The sequence below is a fragment of the Cydia strobilella genome, chromosome 3 (genome assembly GCF_947568885.1).
Source record: "Cydia strobilella chromosome 3, ilCydStro3.1, whole genome shotgun sequence".
NCBI classification, from domain to species: Eukaryota; Metazoa; Arthropoda; class Insecta; order Lepidoptera; family Tortricidae; genus Cydia; species Cydia strobilella.
Window position 1 is genome coordinate 16,708,740 of NC_086043.1, and position 12,571 is coordinate 16,721,310.

Consider the following 12,571-nt stretch of genomic DNA (forward strand, 5'->3'; position numbering starts at 1 on the left):
TAAAATCATTTAATTTGTGACGAATTTTTATGAGACATTTATAAGCAATATTACTCTTATTACTCCACGTTAAATGTATTTACTAATAATAAATATTTAAAAGATAGGTCAAATAAGTTCGATGGCGAGTTAAATAGGATAAGTCGTACTTTCTCTTACGTTACCAGTAACGTAAGAGAAGTTTCTCCAGCGTTACCGGTAACGAAGGGGAAAATTTTAACTACAAAGTAAATTATCACGTTAGTTATTAATACAATTACATTTGCATATATATCGCGTTAATATTAGACACCAAACACACAACATTTCAATAGTTTTCAAACATAAGGATAAAAACTTACCGAAACACGTAACGTAACTTAGGGGAGCAGCAATTAAGTCACGCACACCCGACGGCTGCTCGTCGCTGACTGGCGTCTCCCCGCCAGGGATTTCACCTCGACAACGCGGGTTCTCAGAAAAGTAGGCATATTTCGCCGGCGCATGAGCCACGACCAACGCCATCTCTTTAAAAAATTTTGCAACCTTCTATAGTCACTCGGGAGAATTGAAATTGGACGCTAGCTTAGGGACAACAATTTGAAAAATTCTCGAAAATTTTATAAAACTTAAATCATGTTGGCATGGGATGGATTAAATGTACTATTTTATTCTGATTCTTTTAATGATATTATAAAAATAGGTCACCTTATGTTTAAACTTAGAAATTACTATTGTGTGACTATAGCTATCGTTGGGGACACACAATTTTTGTATGGGAGTAAATTTTCTTCTGCTGCGTTACCATATAAATTTGCTAAAATTCTGATCAAATTGCTAATCTTTAATATTTTGATTAAATATTTATAGTTCTAAAAATGTCATTACCCTAAAAAGGCGCAATAAAAATATTAGGTTTTTGAAAAAAAGTTTTTTTTTTATCGGGGACAAGGAAATTGGCCTCGTAAAAGTTGATTCGCCCACCCCGCATCGGAAAGCAAACATTAAATATTTGACCGAGATGACATGGCATAAAATTTGTTGAACGTTAAAAACTGGAGTAAAAACTTAAAAAGGTTTAAACTCGGAAATTGAATTAGATAAATATTTTTTGTTTTCTAAAATAATAACCAATAAATTATCTGTGAATAGCGTAGATCCCAACGTAGATACCGATTTCACCCCATGTTAAAGTTGGGGTAATAAAAAATCCTTACTGTTCTATTAAATTAATGATAATTGAAAAAAGGATTGTTTAATACCTATTAATTATAGAAAAACTTTGTAGTGTATAGTGTATAACTTACGACAGACCGGATCATACGATAAAAAAAGTAAAATAAATGGTACATAGAAATTTAATGGAACCGTTAAATAAGATAAATGATGTGTTTACAAACCACTGCTAACCTAAACCACGCAATACGTACCTAATCAGAATCACACGCGTAAAAAACGTACCGTTTGCTAATTTATTACGATTGCTGAGGTGGTACGATTGTCGTACGATCTCTGTGCTTACTACGTTTTCCAACAGACTGAGTGCGATTATTTGGAATGAGCAAAACGTAATTGTAAGTAACGAAAACTTACTGTTTTAGCTGTGCAGCTGCTGCGTGTTTCAGCTGAATTTTCGCAGTTACGTGCACGTGTCGCATGATTTACTTACTTACGTTTCTAAGTAGGCCTTTACGTCTGACTAACGGCCTGATTCGATCTTTAAGATACGTCAAAAATTTGCTAAAGATACGATAAGGATAGGATATGTGGTATCAAAAGTGACGTTTGCTCAAACAAAAACGTCACCTTTGACACTGACATATCCGATCCATATCGTATCTTTAGCAAATTTTTGAGGTATCTTAAAGTTCGAATCAGGCCGTAACCCTTAGTTATTAATTTACAGTTGTAACATAATTTTGGAGGAGTATGAAAGTAAAAAGTAGGTAGGTAAACAGAAATGAGGTTTGGTAAATTTCTACAACTTGTCGAAAAAACAAACTACACATACAACAATGTACCAGTCATGAAGCCTATAGGTTGTCCTTAAAAAAGAAAATGAAGTGTGTAGTCAATTTTAGCCAAGGATGGTTCTATAGTCGTGTCTAGTTTGGTTAGGAGCGAAGTTGCAGTTTGCGCGCGTGCATTGCTCCGGCTAGGCCGCGTCGAGTCGGACGACTCGATCAGTCCGCACCAACCCGCCGATCTGTCGACACGCCGACGTCCCACGGACGGTCGTGGCGTGATACCCGCGTGACGAAGTGACAGTGCTGTGAGCAGTGAACCCGATTTTTCGGCAGGACGCTTATTTCACCGAACGAACGGAACGATACGACTGTTTGTGTTTGTTTTTTTTCAATCAGTTGCACAATACATAAGGTAATTTTTTTAAATGAATGGGAAAATCTTAAGTATTAATTCATGTAACTAAGATAGGATAAGATCTACAAAATAATAGGTTGTATATAATAATACTATATAGTTGACAGAAAAAAAAACCATTTGAAGCAATGGATGGACTACCGACATTTCTAAAAATTTCATATCCGAGTTGAATTGTGTTGTATTGTAGTTTCACTAGATAATACAATAACAACTAATGAAAAACCGTTTCTGATACTGAAATTAATGTAAACTTCTTTAATATTTTAGTTATTACTTACTTAGTGTTAAATTTGCCGAACGCCGGTTTTGTACATGAATGATGAAACAAGTTTTCAAGGTTTACTTACATCATTTTCGTAACGTCCTAATACTTTTATGTTACGTGTAGGTTATTTTATGATCACTAGATAGGTAACTCTATAATGGTAATTTAGTGGTTTTGATGACTGATGATCGTACTTTGCCTTGTCTTGTCATGGTAACCTTACGTGCCGATATCGTATCAGTTAAAGGGGTCAATAGCGAGCTAACTTTTAAGTAATTACTGTGTGACGACTTCAATAGAAGTGAATCCGGTTGTAAATCTAATGAATGACATTGATTACGGACTATGGTTACAATGCAATTTATGATTCTATTTGACTCTTTTAATTTAAGTTTCGATGTTATGTAGAGATAAAAAGAAACTTAAAAAAAAAATAGTTTTTTTAGACTAGAAAAACTACCTACTTTTTATTTATTACACAGTGCACATTAAATGGGTAGGTTCCTATACGTATGCCAACTTGTACCTACATTTATCTTTTTTAGTTTTCCTTGGATAGGTATTACGCTTTATTTACTCATCAGACCTCAGTTTAAATAATAATATATATTATATGGGCGTTTAAATGCGGGTTTTGGCATTCCAAAGGGGTAGGTAGGTAATTTCACTTTATTTGTTGATAGCTCGTGACATCGCTACCCATTTCATGGCCATAACAATATGATCTATGCCAATTATCACTTAACTGTTCACTGCGGGCATTGGTGGTTCCAGGGTTTTGGTTTGGGAGCATCTTGAACTCAATGAGGGTAGGTTTAGGTAGGATCCTAAATTTATTTATGTAGGGACTCGCATACTTTTGGGCAAGGCTCTCCTTAGCTTCCTCCCCCCTCTAAGTGCAAGTAGGTAGACAAAATGAATGATCGATATGAGTATTTCGCGCAAGGAAAGTCAAATTTACCTCTAGGATTAACTTAGGTAATCAAAGTTTAACGACCATATTTAAAATGCGTCAGCGATAACTTAGACCCAGTATTAATGGCGGCGGCTTGCACTTCCTATCTAATATAAATAAAATTCTACCCTAATTAATAATATCAGTAATCGTTATACATCAATAATAAAACAATTAAGGTTAAAATACTTGTTTTTATTGTGGCATTTAATTGATTACACACGAGAAACTACGTATTGTGTTACCTTACTACCTTTTAGTGAAAGCCTTTGTTTTATCCCTATTTGTAAAATACTGTGCCTTTTTCTTTAAAAAATAAATATATCTAATCAAATCTAATCTATTGGTACCTATATAAGCTTCTACATGTATGTAGATAAAATCACTTTTTCCAACGAGCCTTCTGTTAACATTAAACATAGATATTAGTAGTCCCTGCTTTCATTTGGTCGCCATTGCCTCCAGCGCAGACATATGTATTTAGTATAACGTATAACTGCTGCTTAGTTTTAAAATAACAAAAAAATTGCATTAGAAAAAAAGATAATACCTACCTGTTAAAAGTTACAATGTTTAATACGGCGACGACTGGTCTGGCCCTGGCCTAGTGGGTAGTGACACTAGTGACCCTGCCTGTGAAACCAAGGGTCCTGGGTTCGATCCCGGTAAGGGCATTTATTTGTGTGATGAGCACAGATATTTGTTCCTGAGTCAAGGGTGTTTTCTATGTATTTGTGTATTATATATATATCGTTGTCTGAGTATCCACAACACAAGCCTTCTTGGGCTTACTGTGGGACTTATTCAATCTGTGTAAGAATGTCCTATAATATTTATTTATTTAAAACTGATTCAATGTTAGTATTTTTAGTTGGTTATATAATAAACCTATGTATTTATTTTTTCGGTAAAAGTAAACATGCCAACCTGCCCGTACCTAATATCCTATTTACCTACCTACATCTGTGAAGAAATTCAAAGGCTGCATCGCGATAGAAAAATGTAACCCACAAGCCATCAGTATGGGGACTGCAAAAGAACCGTGAATAAAATTATTGTTTAATTTCGGATATTTAGATGTGGTTTGGGTTTAACCGCAATTCTGCAGAAAAAATATTCAATGTGCCCTTTATATTTTCCTCGTGGATGCAAGGTCTAGAAATAAGTAAACAAATCCCAAGCTGAAGAAGTTTGGTACATATAGGTATATTGCTTATCAGCATATTCAAGTTCGACTTATAAATACTTAATCCAGTAGAGAATAAAGTAGCTGGAGATAATCATATTGGACATCTCCGAATATGGTAAGATTACCACCCTTACCACGCGATCAACTTACAGGGCCACAAAAAAGGTTAATTACACTCTTTCTGACAAGTGACCGTGCAGTCATTAACATAGACAGCGCGCAGTAGCTCTATTCACATTGCTTATAGATGGCGCAAGCGTTCGACTCACTATCACTCAATCCTACACACATTCAGCACAGGTTCAGAGGAAAGGGGATGGCCGCTTCTCCATACAAACTTAGTCCACACATTTTCCTCTCTGGATATTATTCAGAGCCCACTGTGTCCCACTGCTGGGCAAAGGGCCTTCCCCCTCTTTTTCCACTCGTCTCTGTTTAATGCTATATCTGGCCAGCCTGTCAAGAAGGAGTCCAAGTTATCCCGCCATCGCCGACGAGGTCTGCCGGATCCCCGGTTAGACTCGTGGGGCTCCCACTCCGTGGTTAACTTGGCCCACAAGTCATCCGGCATTCGGCAGACATGACCAGCCCTTCAACTTGGCCGCTTGCCGAGCTACGTCTATTATTTGAGTCTTAGAGCGCAGTGTGGTGTTTCGGACTCGATCCCTTAATTTTACACCTAATATGCTGCGCTCCATAGCTCTCTGGCAAACCCCGAGTTTGGACTTCTGAGCTTCCGTCAAAGACCAGGTCTGAGCACCGTAGGTGAGAACTGGAAGTACGCACATGTCCATAAGCCTACGCTTGAGTGACAGAGGTAGGTCTCCCTTTATCAGGTGTTTCATTGACCAATAGCTCCTCCAGGCGTTTTCGGTGCGTCTTTGGACTTCTTTCCTCTCTGGATATAAACATTATAAAAGTAGAAGGGATAATTATTACAATTTGATGTATATTGACCACCCTGCCCCTTCGTTTGACTTTTACGGTTGTTTGATTATTATACCTAAAAGTTAGAAGCAAAAAGCAAATTCCATACAAAAATTTAAATGCTCCTATCGCTTATCTTATAATACTAAAAAAATACAAACTACAATACAATACTTGTGGTTGATATAAAATGTTAATTATCCAGAGAGGAAAACTAAGTTTGTAAGGAAAGGCGGTTTCGGGGCGGTCGTCCACTTTCGTCTCAAGACGGCGTAATAGACGAGTTTAGTGAAGCTGTAGCAACATCGGAGCAATTTCGTAGCTCCAGTTATAGTAGTTTTTCCGAGGCAAATACTCGAGTAAGCCGTGACAGTAATGCTGCAGAAGCGTCGCCATTACGGTAATAGAAGCGATTAGTGAAGCTTGGATTAGCGGCCACCGGCGGCGCGCAATTTCCTAGCTCCATTTTACCTAGGCCACATTGGCCACACTCTGATTAGCTTGGGGAAAGGTTGAAAATTATAATAGATCGGACTGTAACTAAAAATTATTTACATAATCCAGGAAAAGGAGCAAGAAAATTTAAACTTTCCCGTATTTTTCAGTTTCAACGATTTTTAATAATACGATGAAAAAAGCCTCGTAGGGAAAAAGAAAAAGATGTGGTTTGGTGTTAGTGTGACAATAGAAATAAAATTTAATAATAGTAATATAAACACCACCACAATTCACAAAAATTGTGTGATTTTGGCAATTTAACACCTAATAACACGTTTAAATTTGTGTTATACCTTTAGTCTAAATTTAGCCACCTAATAGGGAATATTACGCAAAGCTCTGCATAGGGGGAGCCACTAGCACAATAGTACATTCAGAGGTTCTACTGCGAAATATGAAAATCGAAATTACGTTATCTGCCTCTCTATCACTCTTGCATATTCGAACGATTGCGAAGCAGATAACGAATTTTTTTTTTGCGTTTCGCGGTCGGTCCCTGTAAACAAACCGCCTTGATGCATCAATGTCATTTGCAACAAATTATCTGTGAAAACTTGTCAAAAAAACTGTTTAAGGCGTAGTATGTACAACTTACTCTATGGTGGCAGAACATTGCAGTAATCCCTGTACTCCCTATTAAGGAAAGTATAATCTCTTTTACTTAGTAACGTAAATTAGGCTGCTAAATGCACACTTTCCTTTTGATGAGTAAATAATAATAATTTACTCATTAAAAGGAAAGTATGCATTTAGCAGCCTAATTAACAAATTAAAGCTTAATTATTAAGGGCGCTAATTGATTTGTTTGTTGCAGTGAGAATGGGAACTCAAGTTTTAAAGAAGGGATTAAAATGGATATCGTAGTCATTCATAATAATGTGCCTTAGGCCAAACATAAAATAACAATAGATCACATTTCGGGACCAATGTAGAAACAGAATAATGACGATGTATGAAAGTAATATTTTTTATTGCTACGTAAAACAGTTTTAAAGGTCATTAAAATCTTTAGCAATAATATTATTAGTGTAGCAAATAATTCCGATTACAACATACGAGCATCGCTTAATGCCCTTAATGATGCACATAATATAAATACACCATCGGAGTTATTCTCCGACAATAAACTATGATTTGGTATGCAAAAAACATATGCATTTTATCTTAAGGTTTCGTGTTGTTAAAAATATCAGTACATCTGAATTCGCCGAAATAATGCAGTGAATGAAATTGTTTTCTACTAATGATCGCACATTACAGTCACACATTGCTTTTAATAAACAGAATAAGAAAACGTATATTTTAATTAATTTCTCAATCAGTATGCAAGTGAGCGCAACTTTAATAGGTACCAAACCTGTCAATGGCCATGTGCTAACAGAAATATTGCATCCTATTAGATTTTCGTTTTCAAATACTTAAACCAAGACGCTAGAAGAAATGTTTGGCTGGTCTTCACAACCAACATGGTGATCTTTTATAACGCTAAATAGTTAAGGAGCTAGAGTTCAAGATACGCTGGGGACAGTTAAGACAAATAAAAAGGGGAATTAAGCAGCTGAACTGGTTAGGCACGTGTTGACAGTTGACCTAAAGAATGGGGTTAGTTAGAAAGATTTCTCATTAACACTAATGAGGTTATGTCTATAAACTTAAAAGCTAATTAACCTATAGGAAAATTAATTTGTGGTCATTTTTTGCTCTGAGAAAGGTGACTTCCGTATTTTACACACAATTATTCCATCCCAGGGCACGAGGGATTCATGGGCAATGAAAATGCAGATGAACTTGCCAGAGCCGGATCTGCAAACAACCTTATAGGTCCGGAACCATTCGTGGGGCTCTCACAGGGAACCATCACAACGGCTATCAAAGACCTTACTAAGACCAAACACCAGGAAGAATGGGACAGTCTGACGGGTCTAAAGCACTCAAAGCTCTTTATACAAGGGGTAGACTCTGGTTGGAGCAAAAAGCTTTGGAAACTTAGCAAGCGGCAACTCCAAATAATAACGGGGGTGTTTACTGGCCATTACGGGGTCAAGGGAATCCTGGCCAAGATGGGGCACGCTGACAACACCGATTGTCGTATGTGTGGCGAAGAGGAAGAGACAATAGAACACCTTATGTGTGAATGTCACGCCCTCGCCAGACAAAGAATGAAGGACTTTGGAACAGGCTACCTGGTACCAAAGGAATTCAAAAAGCCCATAAGGTCCATCATCCGGCATATGGAGATGGTGGGGAAGGCTCTTGAGTAGCGGACGGATCTTTCCTAGGGGGTAACTGCACAAAAGATCCCTATGGGTCGAAGTGTATCCGTAAGGGCCCCCGAAACTATAAGATAAGATAAGATAAGATACACACAATTATTAGTGTGTATGTATTTAAAAAAAAAAAAACTTATTCTATCGTGAGTCATAATAAAATAGTTCTTCAAAAAATAGTCCCTAGATGTCCAAAATATTTCGTCTAAAATAATAAAATGTACGTGAGTACAGTAAATGAATAGGATTAACATTATTTTATGATAACAGGAATTATATTTATCTGCTGTGGTGCCTTTTTTTCTCACGATTTCTTTTTTTTGCGATGTCGATGAACCCCACTCCAATCCGTAGAGGATGTTGTTCTCATTACTCTAAATCTACCTTCAAACATATTTGCATTTGATAGCTCGACTTAAGCAAACAGCATGATCGATGATAAGCGCAGATGTCGAGGTGTGACGAATTATTTACATTTTTAAATGTCACATCCTTCTTAAGAAACGGTCGAAAAAACTTTCGGGGTCTTATCATTCTATGGGATTGGAGACCTCACATCCTTCTTTACATTTTTATACTAACAAATTGCCCTGGAGTTGGGATTAAATTCATGCATCAACCGGTTTTGATTAAGAAAGAGCTGTGTCTATAATGACTATAATGTCATTTACTCTCATCATATTTAGCGATATTCCGACAATTTAGTAAGCAGTTGCATTTGGCATAGCGAATTAAATGCAAGATTAGCCGAGATAAGTCCCGCATTGCTTTTTTCGCATTTATTCTCAGTGAAAGTGCACCTACTTTCACTCCCACTGCGTATCTGTATCAAAACTCGTGTGTGCAAAAAAAATGGTGTCATTGGGTCTTTCGTCCGTGAATAATGCTAGTCTATTAATCTGCAATTTGTTTTGAGCTGGCTGTTTCGAAATATACAGCATAGACATTTATCTTGTTAATCTAGTTTGCGTAATGTACCTACTTATAGCTAAGTAGACTAAGTGGTAGCTGGGATTTAGAGACATTAGCTACCTATGTGTCTATTACTAGTTATGTTTTTGTCATCCGATTAAGGTAGCTTGCCTATGGATGACTAGAAGTGTAGGTAAATTATAATATTACATTAAAAAAATTAATTGAAATAAATAAATAAATAATTGAATCTTATTCAAAGAATCTGGAAGACCGAGCTTTGCTCGGGGAACATATAAAACTCAAAAATATGCGTTTTTCCAGAGATAAGTTCTAGCTAGATCGATTTTTTGCCCCGAAAACCCCCATATAGCAAATTTCATCGAAATCGTTAGAACCGTTTCCGAGATCCCCGAAATATATAAATGTATATATATATATATATATATATATATATATATATATATATATATATATATACAAGAATTGCTTGTTTAAAGGTATAGGATATTATAGAATTACAGTAGCAAGGAACCGACATTTTACTTTTTAATGAATTAAATATACGTAAGTAAGTAAATATGGACATGACTCGTTTTTAAGATCGGGAATAAAGGTTTTCGTATAGATTTATATTTTGTTGACATTTTTAATGAGTATAAATATAATGCTGTATATATTAATAACTAGAAACTTATTAAGAGCGTAGTAAAAATGAAAGCTAGTTACTTTCCTAGGGTCATCAGTTCATCAATGATTGATTTCAAGTCGTAATGCGTGACTGATTTTAAATAAAGTTATTCACATGCGTAAATAGGGCATACTAGTGGGTAAAGGTGTGTCCACACGTTGTGTCAAACAGGCCATGTGCGGCACAGAAGCTATTGTGGCTCTGCCCATTGTGTCAGATGACAATAAATTATTACCATATTTAATGAGAACGATGCACTGCGCTGGCGCATCTCGCCAAGTTAGAAAAACAAAGACTGGCTATTGTTTGTTAATAATGCATAGAAATTCGTGTAACTATGATTTTGTAGTTTCATAGCTGCATACTAATGTGTAGACGTGTGCCGAGGATGTGGAAAAATGAAGACAGGAGTCACGATGACGGACGTTTATTGTCGTGATGAATTGAAACTAATGTACGTTGAATGATTACATAATTAACTTAACGTTTTGTAAAATAAAACACATAATATAGTTTATTGTCCTGAAGTTGAAGAAAGCAGGTATGGGAATCTTTTACCATGATTCTATTTTCTAGCCAAACCTTTACGAAATAGGTACGTTATACAAATACACCTTTCATTTGTCTGTCTAGCTGTTTGTCTATTTTTAGATTGTTACCTTTTAAGAAAAAGGTACTTATAAAAGTTTTTACATGAAACCTCCGATATCTTACAAGGTAGCCAAGGTTTGTTTTAGGAAAAGACCATTTAGTTTTCTTGATCACTCAGACAACATTTCACTTGTCGCAAGAAAAAAAAAATTTTTTTAACTACATACAGTACCGCTCATAACTATTTAGGCACTCGTAATTTTTTCCATACAATTGTATACAAAATCGTTTTTCAGAAACATTCCGCTAAGTCGCAGTCGGGTAATAGTTTTTTGTGCAGTTTACTTTTTTAATTTAACATACATATCGAGCTTCAAAATGATGTGCAGAATATTCGTGTACATTGCCTATTTACCAAATGCAAGCGTAAAAAAAATCCATAAATCGTTTTCCAGTACAAAATCGTTTTATTTTATGAAATAAAACTATGAAAACGGATTATATCGCGTATATTGAATTTATAATACATCCCGACGTTTCTCTCTCTACAATTTCAATATACGCAATATAATCCGTTTTCATAGTTTAATTTCATGAGTAACTATCGCGGTAACCGAAGACAACGTTTTATTTTATATAAACTAGTACATAAGGGTTTTTTAAATCGTTGCATTAAGTAATCTCGAAATTTTAAAGGATGTCTTTGGCAACAATTTGAGGCTTAATATATTTACCTAAAAAAAACAATCGGACATGTAAGAGAGTCATTTGTCTGCGATCGAACAGTATGATTTTGAAAATATTTTTTGTATACAATTGTATGGTGAAAATTGCTGGTGCCTAAATACTTTTGAGCAGTGTTTTCTTTTTATGTTACTACTACAACTTACTAGTACTACTAGTAGTAGTAACTAGTCATTGATTTTAATTTAAACTTATTTGTGGTGATAAAATTGCTGTGACGTAATGTGGTTATTCTGTCATCATTTTTGTTTACCTATCTGCTGTTGATAGGTATCAACACATAGGTATGTGTGGTCAAAGTATCACGTTAATTAAATTTTTATCATGTTGGCCTGGGAACAGTAAAGTAATTAAGTTGAACTTAAATATTTAACCAGATTCATAATGAGATAACATCGGTTTCTCAGTTTCCAACGTTATTGGATAGCCAATACAAAAGAGCAAGTTAATATAAGTTTAAATGGAGTGTGAAAATGTTATCACCGTTTTTTGTTTTAAACCAATTGATATTGAAGGTTTAATTAGCTATATGGAGTAGGTATGGAAATTTAAGCCAAGTACGATTTGGACAATTGTTTATTCTGTTCTGCTTTCATAACAAATAAAATTTAATATACCGGTATGAAATATGAATATGTAATGTAAAATTTATAGAGTGGGTAAGCCATCCTAGTAAGCGGCTTTTACAGATATGCATTTAATTGTGTTTACTGGAAATCATAAAATATGCATAATTTTCTACGAATCCATGTATTAATAACATATTTTCTATAAGGTTATACAGTGTGGAAGAAAATAATGGGCCCTGGATGGAAAGTACCTTAAAACCTTAAGTTAGCTCATTTTACTTACTTAAAAGAAACATTCTTTTATTTTTTAAATGAAACAAAATTGCATAAAGATTTTTTTAAATTCGCTCGTCTTGCCCGGGAATCGGACCGACTTAAAATTCCAAAAATATAATATATGTTCGATTTTATGGATATTTTATACGAAAGGAGAGTGTTTGTGTTTCTAATGTTTCTTGGAGAAATTTTAACATTAATGTCTACTGTATCGACTAGTAGAATAAAATAGTGAGTTATATTTTATTTTTAGTTGGTTATCGATTGCCGGGCTAGACTAAGCGAATAAAAAAAACTTCGATGCAATTATGTTTCTTTCAAAA

At 35.3% G+C, this 12,571-nt stretch overlaps 1 protein-coding gene across 2 annotated transcripts in view; it reads left to right on the forward strand.

Annotated features, from left to right (window-relative positions):
- Window positions 1–2,123: 2,123 nt before the first annotated feature.
- Window positions 2,124–12,571, forward strand: part of LOC134755988 (protein windpipe) — a 45,133-nt gene continuing 34,685 nt past the window's right edge. For both annotated transcript variants that reach the window (XM_063692741.1, XM_063692742.1), the window contains exon 1: window positions 2,124–2,358. The gene's annotated coding sequence lies outside the window, so the exon portion shown is untranslated. The remainder of the gene's footprint in view (window positions 2,359–12,571) is intronic.